This window comes from Anastrepha ludens, chromosome 2, assembly GCF_028408465.1.
Source record: "Anastrepha ludens isolate Willacy chromosome 2, idAnaLude1.1, whole genome shotgun sequence".
Lineage (NCBI taxonomy): Eukaryota > Metazoa > Arthropoda > Insecta > Diptera > Tephritidae > Anastrepha > Anastrepha ludens.
Window position 1 is genome coordinate 163,742,285 of NC_071498.1, and position 8,828 is coordinate 163,751,112.

Consider the following 8,828-nt stretch of genomic DNA (forward strand, 5'->3'; position numbering starts at 1 on the left):
AATGGCCGCCGCCACAGCTGATTGCCATTTGAGCCCTTTTTATGGTATTTTCCATCACTTTGGCCAAAACTTCCGGCGATAGGTCGTTACATTCTTGACAGATATTGTCTTTAAGAGCTGCAAGAGTCTGAGGCTTGTTGACATAAGCCCGCGACTTCAAAAAGCCCCACAAAAAGAAGTCTGGAGCGGTCAAATCAGGCGATCTTGCTGGCCAGTGCAAATCGCCAAAACGGGAGATTAGGCGCCCGGGAAATTCATCCTTCAGCATATCGGTTGTGGCACGTGCAGTGTATGCCGTTGCACCGTCCTGTTGGAACCACATGTTTTCCAATCCCAATTCATCAAGTTGCGGCAAAACGAACTCGTTGATCATTGCTCTGTAGCGCTCACCATTCACAGTAACCGTTTGGCCCGCGACGTCTTCGAAGAAAAAAGGTCCGATGACTCCTCCAGCGAAAACAGCACACCATACAGTGACTTTGAGCGGGTGTAATGGCTCTTCGTGGGTTACACGCGGATTTTCAGTGCCCCAGAAGCGTAAATTTTGCTTATTTACGTACCCGCTAAGATGGAAATGGGCCTCATCACTCATGATTATTTTTGATGAAAAATCATCTTCCTCTTGGTGGTGATTAAGGATGGCTTGAGCGTATGTTAGACGCGATTAGCGGTCAGCAGCTAACAGCTGATGCACCGTCTGGACTTTGTACGGAAACATCTTCAAATCTTGTACCAAAATTCGCTGTAAAGACCGTCGACTGATACCCATTTGCGTGGCACGTCGTCTGGTCGATGTCGAAGGCGCTTCCAAGACATCCTCGGCTACAGCAGCAATATTCTCTGCAGAACGGCTACTCCGGGGTCTGCCACGCCTGGCAGCATCTCGTGTTGTATCAGTCTCTTCGAGGCGAGCGGCTAAACGTCGCAGTGTTTTACCAGTAGGCGTTGGACGGCGAGGAAATCTGCGACGAAATTCACGTTGTGCCAAAGTCACCGACCGATTATTGGTCAAATAAATAGTCAACAATATTCCGCGTTCTGGAGCAGTGTGGCGTAACATTGTTTATTAACGTGATGGAATTCTGTCACAATAATATAAGAGATTTCCTCGTTAACACGCACTGCATCCTGTCTCAGACCAGGTTCAAAAAGGAAACACGAATAACATTGAGAAAAACGATCGAATTCTTCTTCTACTTATTATAATTTGACTATACTTAATTATAATTAATTTATTCAAAGCATAATTTAAAAGATTACCTGAACCATACAACACACACATACGTATGTACATATATATGTAAATATAAAATTAGAATTGGTCAGTAGTATTTCAAGTGTGTCTGTTAGACCGAATGTAAGCCCCTAACGATTTTCTCATTTGTTTCTGTTACTCGTTGCTCTTCTTTGCTTTTGTTCGATTTCCGCGCCACTTTCAACTTGAAAATATACCCACGGTCTGCCCCAACACCAACACACAGCAATAAGCAAGCAATCTTATTTAGCAGTATGAAGAGAGGAGCAGCAGCAGCAGCAGAAGCAGCATCTGCTGACAGCAGCAGTTGTAATAGCCAACCAAAAGCTTTGCCATTGCCTTTGCCGTGCTCTGACATTACCCGCTCTCATCAACGCAAAAGTTGTGTTTCTGTAACTGTTTTGTTGCTGGTTCGCATGGTGGCTGTCGCAGCCTTCATTCACATACACACTGGCATGCGTAAAAGGTTTATAAAAACGTGCACTGTGTGTTTGTTTCTAAGTCAAGCAACCAATACCAATCAACGCTCTGGCGGAATACAACAATGCAATAGTACAATGTGACTGTTAAAAGTTGTTGCCACGATTGGTGTGAGTATTGTGGACTAGCAGAGCAGCCCACAACGATACTGCTGGGCGTATTGTAGTAAGCACTCCATTGTGGAGTGAGGTTAGAGCAAATCCATTTACTACATATGATATGTTTAAGTGTGTATGTAAGTAAAAAATAAGTTTGTGCAATGGCGACTGTATTTAAAATGTTGAAGTATACTGTGATTTTTTCTTACTTTCTAAGCAATAGAATAATCAAGTCTACACATTTGAGACATATAGAATATGTACATAAATATGTATTTACTGAAATCCATATGGCTTTGTATGCGTCTATAAGTTACTTTTTTACGAAATTCCTTCTAAATATAAGTGTGTGCACCCTTTTTTGGGAATGGCATGAATCAGTTGAAATATTCATTTAAAGAAGATGCTCAGAATATGAAAGTCATGGTCATATGCATTACATTCGCCTGATCGATTTTCGAAAAAAAACCGATCAACATATCTTTCAGTCGCGAATTGTATAGCCTCGCTTTCGTCGTCCGCTCCCCAAGCATGCTTTTCCTTACACTGCTGATTTTGTTCAAGTCTCTTAAAGTCTTACACAAATATTCTGGTCGCATCTGCAATGACTACTCGACGCATCTAAAGTCTCTCGTTGCTCTGAAATATTTTCGATCAATTCCACGGCGCGTGTAAAAAAGTTCCTCTCGAAAAACACGTACAAAACCAGCCAAACGAAATTTAATTACCACACACCTCATAGCCGTTTTATCATTTTTCTTTCCTTTTTTAACCTAGCCTTATTCTACTTCGGAGGAAAGTCGACGTCCTCGTGCGAAATCTTCAGGTCACGCGGTCCTGAGTCGTCTCTTCGCTGACTTTTCTTCATCGCATGTCATTTTCCATGGTGTTTTTCAAGTTTCTTTGTACCTGGCCCTCTTTTCGCTACCTCCATGTGGAACACTTGCCCCACTGCTTGATCCTCTGGTCTTCTCATTACATGACCGTACCAGTGTAAGCCCTTTCCTGGAGCTGCGTATGTTAAACAACGTTTGGAGATCTTCGTATATATCCAGGCATACGAAATTAAGAGTATTTGAGTCAATCGCGCAGTCTGTCATTCTGTATGGATGTGAGACATAGAACACAACAATGTGCGATATACAAACTGTGCAAGCAATCATCAAACGATGTCTCCGCAGGTTTGTGCGCGTCTTCTAGTCAAACACCATCTTCAACACTGATTTCGGAAGTATGAGGATAGTAACGCTTTCGTAAAAATGTGTTACAAAAAACTATCAAAGCTGTTTTTCGTTCGGAATTAATGATACCGATATCGCGAGTTTCCAAATTGCAGAAGAACTACTTGATTCCGTCGGAATTGCTAATAACTTTCGCCTCCACAGAATTAATAATATGCCTGACTGTGTTCGAAGTAAAATTCGAGTTATAGTGACTTTAAATTCCTGTTTTTATTTTTGTTTTTGTTTTACAGGGTTTTATTGAGCCTTAATGAGCCTTCCCGCGTGGTGGGGGAAATGATCGTTGGGCCTTTCCCTTCCACTAGAAACCGGTCCCAGTTCGCTGGCAACAGCGGTGCAGGCAACATCGCTCCGCGCGTGAAAGCGGTTTTAAAAGTGTGTTAGGATTTTGCAGTGGCGAAAATACAGCTGATCATCTTTTTCGACTCTCGAGGAATCGCCCACAAGGAGTTTGTACCTCCAGGAAGCACTGTAAACGCGGCATTTTACAAAGAAGTGCTCCTTTGGCTGAAAAACCGCGTCCTTCATCACGACAATGCGCCGGCGCACATCGTCTTCCTCTGCAACTCTACATTGGCCAAGATGGGGGTTCCGGTGCTTCCTCACCCTCCCTACAGCCCAGACCTGTCTCCTCCGGACTTCTTCTTGTTCTCGCGCCTGAAAAGAAAGCTGAAGGGGAGGCGTTTCGACTCCATCGAGGCGATCCAAAAAAAACTGTGACAGCCGAATCGAACGCGATTCCGGCGGATGAGTTTAAAAAATGTTTCCTGCAGTGGAAGGACCGCTACCAGCGGTGTATTGACGCTCAAGGGTCCTATTTTAAAGAATATTAGTTGTATAAGCCAAAAGATTTAATAAAACTGCTTAAAAAAAATAAGGCTCATTACTTTTCAATCAAACCCTGTATATATACGTATATATTTTTTTCTTCTTTTGTGGCGAATTTCGTTATCCCGTCGGAATTGATAAAAGCTGTTTCCCGACGTTTTCACAACGGAATTAATAATGTAGCTGAGAATTTTCGTGTGTTCGAAGTAAAATTCGAGCTATAGTGTCTTTAAATTCCTGTTTTTATTTTTCGTTTTATTAATTTATTTATTTTTTTCTTTTGTGGCGAATTTCGTGATTCCGTCGGAAATATCAATAACTCATTCCCGCCATTGCCCTGACCGAATTAATAATAGGTCTGATAATTTCGCGTGTTCGAGTAGGCTCCGAACTTGTACCAACAATTGATTATCAGCGTTTAGAAGTCAACTATCTATATTCTAGATACTTTTTTAAATTATAAATCGATTTACCATTGCAGTACATGCATACTTACATACACCCTAATTTTAGGGAATCTATTGTAGTTTTTCAATTATTTCATTTTAATTTCTGTATATAACTTAACCACAGTAACTATTTAACTTGCATTAGTTTGAGTGTACATGCCTACAGCCATTCTCACATAATATCCACTATTTGCAACAGTAAATGCTACAACATTGAGTACTCAAAATGGGGGAGGAAGGAGTGTTTTCTCTCTCTCTCTGCCTCTTATCTGTGGCCTCTGCGCCACTCTCATTTTCATTTGCAGTTACTGCTCCATTGTTGTTTCTCAATTCCTCAGAGCGCAGAATCTGCAACTGCGCTTGCGATAATAATAAAATAACAGAAATGAAGACTGTTCTTTCCACTCTCTCTCTCGTTACTATGTAGAAGCAGGCGGTTCGCCTTTTAAATTTCAGCATCTACGCCCCTATTCAGAGTAATATTTCTTTCTTACTGTTTTATGTTAAATGTGGTCATATTTAATATATAAATGCAACTAATTTAATAATAATATTCAAAAAAAAGAGGTATATTTGATATCAGTTAAGTTAAGGCACCTGAAATTATGTTACAAAATATCGGTAGGTTCAGTTCATATTAATAACAGTTCCGAGTTGAAGCCGAGTATGTTCAAGGCTTATTGTACATTAGTCTTTTGAATTTGCTGGGGTAATGTGATAATTACGCGTGAAAAGCTGCTTCATTTTCCTTTTTTTTTTAATTTTTACAAAACTAAATTATATAAATCCGTCAATAACTTCAGAGCGGTAAGAGCAAAAGAAAAATATTTATGTACTTCCATTATTTTCAAGTAGTTGTAGAAAGTAAAAAAATGCATAATTTTACGTAAAATTTTCATAAAAATATCTTTTTGTGATAAAATCAGGATGCAATCGTTTTCAATCACGACATTACAGCAGTATCTGGCTTTAACATTTTAACAAATAGGAAAAGCAAAGGTTTTCTATGAAGAATTTGATGTCAACTCTATTCCAACAAAAGTACGGGCTTTAGCTGTCCCTTACTTGAGGCTCGTATTGTAATCACAGTTGTGCTAACCTAACAAAAACAAAAAAACAGAACAGAACAGAACAAAAAAACAGAACAGATCAAATCAGTTGACTTAGAGCGTCATCTGGCGATTGCTCCGGGAACTTTTTGATCAAGGTGATATTCCCCCTTATTCTTTGCTATTTTTATAAACCATTAATCTTTTAGTTATTTTGATTTCCGAAGGCTTCGATCTTAACTCTGACCACTCTCCGATCCTTTTAGAAATATCAGAAAATGTGGTACTAAATAAAACGTCTCCTCGTCAATTTAATAACTTCACCGACTGGCAGTATTTCCAACTGCAATTGAAAGCTGCAATGGTAGACTCCGACCGTATCCTGACCATTGATGATCTTGATTATGGCATGCTTCAATTCACGCAAATAATGGCACAGAAAATAAGTGGGTACACATAACAGAAGTGAAACTGTCAAGACAGACAAAGAAAGAGGGAGAGACCCGAGATAGAATGAGAGAGAGAGACAGAGAGAGAGAGAGAGAAAGAGTATATATCTAAATAAATTCACAACATTTGCAGAGAATACTAATAGACAAAATTTACAAAGAACGGGTGAATGCTCGAACGGTGTAGGTAAACGCCGGACACAAACTATGGCAACAATGCGCACTACTCCGAGCGTTTATCACCCGCAGAAACGCAGCGATTCCAGGATCACAGCAAAGGCACAAATTACCGCAGGGCAATAAAAATAAATCCGCACTAGCACTTTATAGTACGCACAAGCACTGAAACGGAAATAAGCGCCAAAAAGTAATCACCAAAAACCCCAAAAAAATTGGGACCAAAAAACGCCCTAAGCAGTAGGCACCAAGGAAATATAACGCCAAAAAGTAGGCACCAAAAATATATTTCCCACAAGTTTGCACCAACAAACAAGCGCCAAAAATTAGGCAGTGTTATATTTCACTATAAATTACCAACCACAAGGAAAAACTCAGGAAAAATAGCCTAAAGTGTATCTAAGATATATACTATATAAGGTATAGCTCTCTCTCTCTCTCCTTTTCCTCTACGTTATATCTTTTTCCCCTCTCGCGGAACGAAAATGCACAAAACGTTGCATGGCCTTGAAATTTTACTCTCCATTCTCGCTCATCCATCGACGCCTAAGAAGTTTCACTTCAAAAATACCTATCATATGATATATCAATACGCTGATAAATAAAACACGAAAATTTAGACGTCGTTGGCAGCAAACCTGATATCCTGAGGACAAATTGAAACTCAACCAAACAACAAAACAACTACACGTTCAAATTCAGACATTCAAAAATGATAATTTCAATCGATTTCTTAATGGTCCCACATCTGATAAATCCACAGACTACTTCTTATGGAAGGCAGCAAAGTCATTCAATCGTCCGATAAAATACATATCACCCATCAAAATAAATGATACCCAATGCGCAAAAACCAACCAAGTAAATTTATTTGCAGAGAATCTTCGTAAAGCCTTCTCTGCCAATGATGGATCTGAAGATATTGACATCGCGTCAAATTGGGTTGAAGGTGATATCAGCATTGAGCCTGTTAGTAGCGAAGAAGTACTAAGCGAAATTTTCAAATGTTTTGGTTTCAACCTCATAACTGCAGAAATTCTTCAGAGACTGCCCAATAATTGTATTACTTGTCTGGCTCAATTGATCAATTTGTGTTTTATGTTAAAATATGTCCCTATGTACCGGAAGGCAGCAGAAGTAATTATAATTCTGAAACCCGGAGAATCGCCAAATGGTGTGTCTTCATACCGACCTATTTCTCTGCTACCAATGCCTTCCAAACGTTTTAAACGACTGTTACTGACTCGAATGTTGCCGATTATAGAAAACAAGAGAGGTACTCCGACGCACCAATTTGGCTTTCGCAAAAATCACTCAACAATTGACCAAGTTCACTGGGTTGTTAGAACCATAGAGTGTGCGATAGATGATGTCTCGCAGGCGTTTGAAAAAGTTTGGCATACGAGCTCATTCTACAAACTAAAATTGATTTTGCCCAGAAATTATTGGGAAATCCTTTCTATCTACCTTGATAGCAGATTCTTTCGTGTCAGACTTGACAACGCCTATTCTTCATTACATAAAGCAAGCGCAGGGGTACCTAAAGGAAGTATCCTAGGCCCTCTGCTATACCTCTTGTATACGCATGACTTACCGGTCCACGAGCAACACGTTACCGCAGCCTTTGCAGATGGCATGGTTATCCTAGAAGTTGGAGAATTAATCGAGACTACAGCGACACGAGGCATTGAAAGCCAACATCACTAAAGTTATTCACAAAATACCGACCGAAGTCCTCCAGCGAGTCATTCAAAAGTGGTGTGTATGGATGGGCGAATTACGGCGCAGTTGCGGTCACCATTTGAAAGGGATTATCTTTAAAAAAATAAATGCCATCAATATACAAAAATAATAAACATTGCCGAATTAGTTTGAATTTTCGTTGTTTTATTTCAATTTAAAATCCGAAAACTTTAAATAGATCACCCTTTAGTTGAAGAAAAATGCCCACATGCGCGCATCCAAAGTGAGGGATTTTGTGGTTTTGATAGCAGTGAAAAATAGCACTTTTCAGCATACTTAATATGAGAAAAAAAAATTATAAAAAACAGTAAAAAAAAATGCAACGAATATAAAACTTTACCGATCAAAACATGCGAGTTGTAAAGTTATTTTTCTTTTTTTACATGTTTCACTGCTCAAACGCTGTTTACTTCATTTGGCCGAGAGGCAAGTGCCAGCAGAAATGGTTGTAAAGCAATTCTAGTTTATTTGCTATGTGGAAAATAGATTTTTAAAACATACAGATATTTGATTTGGTACTCCTTGGTTTTCAGATACTTCTTCTCGATAATACCTCGAGTTGTCATGATAGTGCTGAACTAAATTTAAAAAAATGTCGTACTTTGGCAGTGATGGCTTAGGGGGAGACTTTAAAGAAGTTGAGATGGAAGTAGATATTGGGTTGACAACTAAGTATCGGTCAGTCCATAAGTTCGTGCGTATTTAGAGGATGCCCCACGCGCTGGTCGTCCTGAAGTCTTTAACTCCGACGACTTGCTCGAACACGTGGAAGCTGAGCCAAATTTGACAGTCGATATGATAGCTCCGAGGTTAAATTCATCGCATGGAACAGTTCACAGGCACCTGGTTCAGTTGGGAAAGGTTTCAAAGCTGGGAAAATGGGTTCCGCATAGACTTTCTGTCGCCAACCTTCAGCAGAGAGTGAATGTGTGTTCTCAGCTGCTGCAACGGCTTGAAAATAAAAGTTTTTTGAACCGTATCGTTACTGGGTCCTTTACAATAATCCTGTTCGCAAACGCCAATGGTTAGATAAAGATGAAACACTAGAACCGACCCCTA